This window comes from Limulus polyphemus, unplaced genomic scaffold, assembly GCF_000517525.1.
Source record: "Limulus polyphemus unplaced genomic scaffold, Limulus_polyphemus-2.1.2 Scaffold871, whole genome shotgun sequence".
NCBI lineage: Eukaryota > Metazoa > Arthropoda > Merostomata > Xiphosura > Limulidae > Limulus > Limulus polyphemus.
Genome location: NW_013666481.1, coordinates 244,835 through 253,153, shown reverse-complemented (window position 1 = coordinate 253,153; position 8,319 = coordinate 244,835). Strand labels below are relative to the sequence as shown.

At 33.3% G+C, this 8,319-nt stretch overlaps 1 long non-coding RNA gene across 1 annotated transcript in view; it reads left to right on the top strand.

The window, feature by feature from the left end:
- The window catches only part of LOC111086133, a 23,333-nt gene extending 16,231 nt beyond the window's left edge, over window positions 1-7,102 (top strand). Inside the window, exon 3 of the long non-coding RNA XR_002610896.1 lies at window positions 7,092-7,102. This is a non-coding gene — a long non-coding RNA (uncharacterized LOC111086133). The remainder of the gene's footprint in view (window positions 1-7,091) is intronic.
- The last annotated feature ends 1,217 nt before the right edge of the window (window positions 7,103-8,319 follow it).

The following is an 8,319-nucleotide window of genomic DNA, read 5'->3' as shown; positions in this document are numbered from 1 at the left end:
AACAACCTGATTGTAAGATGGAAAAGCATCACCGATAAGAATGGATACTATTTCATTTAATAAATGTTTTGTTTTGATATATAAGTTGTTCGGGTTTTTTCATTCACAAAAAAAAGCGACATTAATTTCTTGACGACCTAATATTTCTCAAAATATCTACTAATTCGGAACTGCAAAACGCTAATTTGAAAAAGACGTATTTTTATTAACTATCCAATTTTTGTCTCGCACGGTGGGCCAGCGATACATTAACGGATTTAAAAGCTAAAATCTAGAGTCGATATCCCGCGATGGGCAAGGTGCAGATAGCCCGTTGTCTAGCTTTGCATTAACGATTTGCTTTTGAAATGTTGCGTCTGCGTCCGGTGGATTCCCATAATGTTGAGGCTTTCGAAAAAAAGTCAACGAGTTTGTTAATGTGTCCTCAAGCCAAAGTAATATCTATTTATTGAAATTATCGTTATCAAGATTTAGATAGAATACTTTGTGAGAGGCTTTGATGGTACCTCATAGTTAGTAATTTAGTAATTTATATTCTGTCAGTTAAAATAAACGTTATTAAGGACTTTCAGTAAAAAGAAAAAAATCTAGGTTATTAAGAACGATAGAATGTTTCTTTCCATTATCAACACGTGTTGTTGTTTTTGGCTGTTTGACAGCTGGAGGAGAGGTATTACTGCAGTAGTGTCGTAAAGGGTCAATGTAATTCCCTTGACACGTTGAATCAATACAATCAGCTACTTCTGTTGTTGGTCATTCTCTTGACGGAGAACCTAAACTATTTGGAAAAGAAGTTGGACCGAGATAAAAATAGGTTGCAGAGGGAAGAAAAATACCAAAAAATCTAAGTAATGGAACTTTTCAAGAAGCAATTTTGCCACGCTGAAGAATGAAAGCTCTACTTTAAGGTCAAAACGACACCTAACGTAGAAAAGACCGAATAATTATATAATTTATCATTCTAGCTAATGCTTGTTCATAATAAGATGTGTCTTGGAGCTACGCCCACTATGTATGTATATATTGAACGCAAGGAAGAAGTTCAATGGGATAAAATTAATCAAACACCACAAAAACTAGTATAAAGGTAGGCATGAACATTAAAACAAGAAATTCTGGACCAAAACATGACTTGGATCGTGTCTATGATAGAAAACACATCAGTTAGTTCTGGAATAAAATTCTCTTGGTATTTTGTCTTAGTTATTTTATATGCATTGTGCCATGAATTGATTATATTTACTTTTAACAATTCGTTCCTGATCTTTCAAATTTACATTTCTATATTTTCTAATGTTCGGTATTGTCGTATTTATGTGTAACTAATGTTTGATTTTACATGAAGTTTTCGTAACGTTACTCATATCTATAGATGTAATTATTTAGTTGGTGTAAGGCGCCATCTGTTGTACGTTTTATACTTGTGACATGCTGAATTCTTGCACTTGTTTTATATTGTTGTCTTTTAACGAAACGCTCATAGATTAGAAATAATGCTTGCGGCTAATAAATACATTGAGGAATGAGGGCAAAGTTTATTTTATTAAGTTTTCCTAAAATTAAAAACTGGCTCTTACAACTTACAATGTGTATTCTGTTTTTTTTTATTTTTTTACCGTATTTCAAAATTGTATGCTTGCATTTAAGTAAGTGTGTTCAGCATATTTTTATAAACTACGTGTATAAAGTAAGTTCTGCGTTGGACAAGCATGGACATGATTCTTCTTTCATCATGGTTTTATATATATAACTTTTTAACTAAAGTCTTCCCTTTCTCATGAGAGATAATTCATAAAAGTTGGTAAAAAACATTTACGTTAGTGCTTTGACGTCATCATCGTTTTTTTTTATTACACAATCTGTACAAATAAATGTACGCCCTCTTAAAATTCTACGAGAGAAACAATGGAATGTTAATATTAATTTATATATTCTAATTAGTTGCGGAGCCAAGGAAACCATGTTTAGCATCTATGTATTTGATTTGCGAGAAATTCCTAACCATTTGAATTCGACAGTAGAATGTCGTCACGGGAAGATTTATAACAGGAAGAATATTTCCCCACCCTCTCCAAAAAAGTGGGCCCGGCATGGCCAGGTGGTTAGGGAGCTCGACTCGGAATCTGCGGGTCGCGGGTTCGAATCCCTGTCCCACCAAACATGCTCGCCCTTTCACCCGTGGGGGCGTTATAATGTAACGGTCAATCCCACTATTCGTTGGAAAAAGAGAAGCCCAAGAATTGGCGGTGGGTGGTGACGACTAGCTGCCTTCCCTCTAGTCTTACACTGCTAAATTAGGGACGGCTAGCGGAAATGGCCCTCGTGTAGCTTTGCGCGAAATTCAAAACAAACAAACAAACAATCCAAAGAAGCATATCCATATAGCGAAATAGCAAAGAAGAGGAAAACACATATACATCATCCCACTACAAGTCGAATTGCTGCTACCATTGCCAAACTTTGCAGGCTTATCGCCACCCACCTCTCTTTCCCTCTTCCGTCGGATTAAGAACTGCTAATAAGTTACACACATCCCAATCACAAATAATTCATATATATGTTGTCTTGTAAAGAAACATAAGGAACGAGTGCACTTGCTGCTCCCCTGGCGCATTAGTGACAGGAAAACAAATTGCAACACGAATTTATAAGGATTTTTCAAAATGGACAGAAAATGTAAAAAAATAGAAGTTTCGCGTCTGGAAATTTATAGTTTCCATAGGTTTTCTTATAACAGGAAATTTCCAGCTTAAGGTGCACAGTAAAGGTAAATTCTAGTTGACAACAGGAGAACGTATTGCACCAATTCTGCGAGGTGAAATTTCTGCATTGTATGGCTAAGTTGCAAACGAATACAATAGGATTTTACAATACTAACAAGGCCTATGATTATTCCGTTATCACCCATACCCTGAAGACAACTTTAATACGATCTCAGTTTAAAATGATAAAAACGTGGTTTCGTTTTACACTCGCTTTTTACTTACAGAGTAAAAACAAAATGTTGTCGTTTTTAGCAGATGTCCAACATCATTATTGCCAACTCTAAGCATGTAAAGTTGAAATAACAAAATTAGAGCATGAATTTGCAGAACGACCAAATTGGCATATTCATATAGCATCAGCCAAGAGACAAATGATCATCATTTTGCAAGGTCATCTGGAAGGTCAAGTTCCCAGAGAATATAGAACCAGTATCGAGGAAATTGGTTAGATGTTAATTTTTGATAGGACCACGTTCAGTAGAGAGTATAATAAAAATTTGTGTTACTATTCTCAGGCGTACAGTACAGCTAAGCATTCTATGCATTTCCTTTTATTGTTAACAACATATCAACTTGATGCATGATGTCGAATAGGCATGGATTCGTTACTTCTAATTATGCAGAAACAGCTTATGATTATGCTAGACGTGAGCGCATTAAATTATTCATTGACATTGTTTTACAACGTATATAAAAACACAACATCAAATTATATAACTGAAGCCCCTTCAATTTATTATTTTACAACTTTTATTTTTTTTCACTCTTTATTATACTGCAATAGAAAATACTTTGTAGGATTCATGTAATGGACTCCATTAGTTTTTGGAAGACTGACAACACTTTTATTCTAGAGGATGTCCCAAGTTGGCTTTCAGTTGTTTTGTAATTCTAATGCCACACTCAGTGAAAGGACTCATCAGGATTTCAATGGAAAGATGGCTTATTCTCCTTTCATAAGTTCAGTGCGCCTTTTCATCATTCCGTCTGAGTGGATAACGCCGACGCTCTAACTTTCTTGCGCAGTTCTGAGAAGTAAAATAAACAAGTATAAGGAACAATTTATCATCACTTAAGTAATTTAAGTAGATTCTAAAGTTTAGAAATCCCAGATAGTGTATTAATAGTAAACTTCTTGTTTTCTTGCTTATAATGCTTTGACAAATAAAAAAGAGAAACATTAGGATATCTTTTACACCGATGTTATAAATACATAATACAAAAATTGCTTCTGTAGATAGGTTTTGGTTTTGTTTCTGATATTCATTCAAAACTACACAGGGGCTAGCCGCTCCTAATTTTGAACTGATAGGCTTGAGGAAACGTAACTAGTTAACAGTATCCACGACTAAATCTGATAGTCACTCTTATAACACACCCAAGGCTGCGAAGTGAGGAGTTGGAGTTTGCGACAACAGGACCAGAACCATAAATCTTCGGATTCAGTCTGACGCGCTAATCAATGTGCCATGCCACGCCCCTTTAGATACGTAGGAAGGTCATAAGACTATATTGTAGAAACCATAGGTAGGTAAATAATAACAGTCTATTATAAAACTACAGCTAGCTGGATTATAAGATTCTATTATAGAAACCATAGGTAAGTAGATAATAACAGTTTGTTTTAAAAACTACAGGTAGTTTGATCTTAAAACTCTATTATAGAAACCATAGGTAGGTAGATAATAACAGTCTGTTATAGAGATTATAGATGAGCAGATCATAATAGTATGTTATACACATAATAGTTAGGAATATCATAAGAGCCTTTCATAAAATTACAGGTAGGTAAATCGTATAGAGTCTGTTATAGAAATCACGGGTAGGTAGATCGCAAGAGTCTGTTATAGAAATCATAGAAAGGAAGATTACAAAAAGATTATAGAAATTAAGGTTAAACAGATCGTAAGATTGTGTTATAGAAATCACGGGTAGGTAGGTAGATCGTAAGAGTCTGTTATAGAAATCATAGAAAGGAAGATTATAAAAAGATTATAGAAATTAGGGTTAAACAGATCGTAAGATTGTGTTATAGAAATCACGGGTAGGTAGGAAGATCGTAAGAGTCTGTTATAGGCAGAAAGATCGTAATACTCTACTATAACCCCATTGGTAGGTAGATTATAATAGTTTGTTATTGAAATCGTTATCAACTTCTGACTAGTTAATTGAGCAGACTGTTAAAATATGACCACAACATTATCCAATAACCGTTACCTAAAATATGATCCCAATATCATCCACAGATTGCAAACAAACTTAGAGTCGCGGTTTCGAATCCTCGTCCCACCAAACATGCTCGCCCTTTCAGCTGTGGGGTGCGTTATAAGCAACTAATGCTAAGATAATAAACATTTACAGATATAACATTTCCTTTTGTTTGATTGTTTCGAGTATACGCACGAAGTTACTCATAGACTATCTACGCTAGCCGTCACTAATTTTTAACTTGGAAACTAGAGGGAAGGAATTGATTTGTTTTGTTGTGAATTTCGCGCAAAGCTACACGAGGGTCATTTGCGCTAGCCGTCCCTAATTTAGCAGCGAAATACTAGAGGGAAGACAGCTAGTCATCACCATCCACCGCCAACTCTTGGGCTACTCTTTTGCCAACGAATAGTAGGATTGACCGCTACATTATAACGCCCCCACAGTTGCAAGGGCGAGCATGTCTGGTGGGACGGGAATGCGAAACCGCGGCTCTCAGCTTTCGAGTCAAGCGCCCTAATCACCTGGCCATTGCTTTGGCTATCATTGTCTAACCCAATAGCAGGATTTGATCGTCACCATTATAACACATCGAGACCCCCAATGCAGAGCGCATTTTTTTTTTTTGCAATGTTCCCTCATATTGGTTCGACAACATTTAGCCAAAGAATATCTTAAAACTAAAACAATGTATTTACATTTACTTCTAGAAAACATTTAAAAACTAATATCTATTGTGATTACTTACTAAGTTAGTCATTAGAAAACATACAGTACTTACCATATTTAAAGTTTACTGTAATAGCATTTAAAGAGCATCACGCAGCAATAAAATAAAAGTAAATGTGATTAATTTTAATTCTCGCCTTAATTATAAATCGCTTTAAAAGTATATATATATACCACAAATATTTTTTTTCTTTTGTAAATATATATATTATTTAAGTAAGATTATTGTCTTTAAGAAAAGGTATAAGCTTTGTTTTTGGATATATCCAAATAAAACCAATTATATGGTAATTTCTTTAATCATTACATAGTTTTAATTACGCTAAAACTTACAACTTCATCCACGATAAGCACTATTACACGAAGTTAGTAGCTTTTATCTTCCTTCATTCACGATTCACTGGAAACACCATACAAATTCGTGAAAAAAGTAACTTCTAACATCATTCACTTTCTTTAACTTTTGACAATTGGTTTAAAAGAATTTTGAGCAGATGTTATTGAATTTCACACAATATTACCATTGAAATGTTATTCGTATTTATAGTAAAATAAATTAATAAATTAATTAAGATTTATTTTAAAATATCTTAAGAATATTTTTTTTCCTTCAGTTTTCCATTGGTCTGCAGTGTAAATCAAAGCTAATTATTTGTAATTTTTTACCAATAATTAAATCAACCTCTAGATGTAAACAAATAACAATAATTTACGTAATGGTTACCTAAATTTATTTCTTCGACTAATAGTCTTCTAGTTTACATCGCTAACAATTAAGTTTCAATACCCGTGATAGGCAGAGTACAAACAGTCAGTTGTGTAACTTTGTGTTTAACAACAAGAAACCATCGACTAATTGTTAGCTTAGGTACTTATTTTTTCAAGTACAGAGTCAGTAGGAAGTCAAATGTAGGGTAGCTCCATACCTGTTACTCCCACCTTCCGTTACTGAAGTCCAATCGAATATCACACTTGTGATAATCTAGTTTAGGATTTACAAATAGACATTGAAAAATATAAAACTGTTTTGGAGAAGTTTCACAATAGATGAAAAATTTCTTATCACTAAAACACTATTTCGATTAGTAATGATATTGTACACCAGTTTAAGTTGTATTAGGAGTATGAGAAGTCACTCGATGACTCAGCGGAAAACTTCAAGGCTTATAACTCTATAATTAAATGTTTTATCCCAGCAGTGACATAACACAGATAATCGTCCATCGTGAAGCTTTGCATTAAAGCAAAAGAAATCAAACAATATAAGAGGCAAAATTTTTACTTCATAAGATGTTATTACTGATTAATCAGTTGTCTTCTTGCTAATTCTTACAATAAACAGTAAGTACATATAATTATTCTGCAGTCTAAGGTTTACGTCCGTTTCAGTTTATTTTCAACTTCAATCATTCCTATATATGAGCAGTTTTTTTCGAGAAAAGTCCTAAGTAAAGTTAGAAACAAATGATGTATGTAAATACAATGTAAACAAATGCAAGTATTTTGTTTTTGAGTTTTACTAAATGTTTTAGTTTCTATAAACAATGAACGTTTTTTTATTATCATACGTATCATGTTAGATGATTGTTTATTTCTAGTATCTTAGATAACTATAATAGGTAGATAGTATGTATATATATATATACTTCAAAATAAAAATGAAATCCATTTATTTACCTATATATATGTGTGTGTGTTTGTAGTATTTATCTATCTTTAGAACACCAGTTTCAAGTGCTCCGTCATATATATGTAGCCAATTTAGCACTTTGTGTGAATTTAAACACTTAACAATCCTAGTTATTATCACATCACAGACTGGTGTTAAACAGATGTATGTAATCACTAGATGGCTTTATTGTTGCTATTTCTTTGGTGGATACAGTGTTTGAAAGATGTAAGCCTACTGGCATAAAATACGCGTTTTCTATTTTAGCTATTTTGCGGAAGAAAATGCGTTATTTTAGTTATATCCCAATCATATATAGTATACTTCTGCCATTATTACAAGTAGGATGTATTAAGCTTACGGCAACGAAAGAGAGATAATAACCAAAAGAACAGAGTAGCCTTCTGCTATAACCATTAACAGATTCTAAAAGTAGTAGAAAGATTTCAATTACAGCAACTTAGAGATTTTACCATGCGCACTTTTTATACTTTATGCGAAAGGAAAAAAAGAAAATAATTTATGCTACTTTACAGCGAAACCTGATTTAACGTCAGTATTGTGCATCTCTAATCAGCTTCCTACTCTGTCTCAAAACTTTTGTTTTGATCTATTCTGCTTTTCATGTAGCTATAACCTTAAAATGGCACAGACCAATTTTGGACTTACTTTGGAATATGAATTGAAGTGATATTGAATATACTTTTGAGTTAGTGTTGAGAATGATTTGGAGCTAGTGCAGAAAGTTTAGAATGAATCAGAAAAATTTGTTGAAATATAGAAAGGGGTTTGGAGAGAAAATTGAATAAAATTTAAAGAGGGTTCGATGAGTGTTTCGAGAAAATTTGATATAAGTTCGAAAAAGTTTGAAAGGATTTTGAAAGGTTAAGAGAATTATCTAAAAAAATGTTTGTTTCTTTGTAGTTAAGCACAAAGCTTCACAATGGA